This window comes from Trypanosoma equiperdum, assembly GCF_001457755.1.
Source record: "Trypanosoma equiperdum strain OVI genome assembly, contig: ctg_1629, whole genome shotgun sequence".
Taxonomy (NCBI): domain Eukaryota; phylum Euglenozoa; class Kinetoplastea; order Trypanosomatida; family Trypanosomatidae; genus Trypanosoma; species Trypanosoma equiperdum.
The window spans coordinates 7,285-8,410 of record NW_027123648.1 but is presented as its reverse complement, the minus strand read 5'-3'; positions in this window follow the sequence as shown (position 1 = coordinate 8,410).

Genomic DNA, 1,126 nt, shown 5'->3' with positions numbered 1-1,126 from the left:
AACACTAAAGTATATATCTTCCCCTTTCAGACCATCTACTCCATGTTCAGAGCGAAGTTTCGTCAAAGCCGGACACTGTAACAGGTGAGCCGATGTTTTTTGACATTTCTCTTTTAGCTCATTTCACCTATCAGACCTACCTTCTTGCCCATGTGCTGTTTGGAGGTGCATTGTTAGATATTGCTTTTGTGCACATACCTTCGAGCAATGTGGGCATTGGTGCACGAGAGGGGCCAGCGGTGTGATTTGAAGGGATCCTTCTTCACCACACATCCTCTTTACAGTGATTGCAGTTTTGTGCACTGTGTAATGGTATGCAATACTAGTGTACACCAGGACATGTAGGTGTTATCACAAGTTCCACATATAAATTCTCTACGAGGCTTCTCTGTGTGCCCCTGAGCTCTTTTGTCTTTGTGCTTATGCTCTATATATTATCGCATATGTCTATCTTATCTGTTGGAGTGTCATGCTCAGTCCCTATTTTCCTCTTTCTTTTCGTGGAAATCAAGCTTTGCGTGTGTATCGAGTCTGAGTTTGGGAGTGCTCTATCTATGGTGCCGGGGATTAAACCTTCAATATATGTTTGGTAGTGGTTTTTAGTTGTGTAGCTGCTCTATTGTGGTTGTTTACGTTGTCAATTTTGTGCCCACATTCTCAATGCTGACACACTTGTGCCGCGTTAGCCATATCTTGCTTTTGCAACCCATCATGCATTTGTCGCAAACATAAATTTGTGGCTTATTGTCATCTTCAGTGTTGTTATTGCTGCCACTGTCTTCTTTTGTTGCAACTTTGATATCTTTTTCGTTACTTTTTCTTATCTTTATCCGGTTTCGTCTCAGTAAAATATCATGCACGTGGTGTATTTCAGTCATATGGCGTAACATCCAACTGTGGTGATATTCTTCACCGCATATCTTACATGCTTCTCTCTCCCGCAGTACTTTCTGTAGCGGTGCGCTTGGTTCCCCTTTACCCTGCTCCGGATCGCACATATGTGTGGTGAGCCACGTTTTGCTTTTATACATCTGTTTTCAGCGGAGACATTCGTATGCTTGTGGCATTTGCTTTTGTTCCCCTTTGCTGCTTACATCCCGCAATTCCATTTGTTGTGTCACTTAGT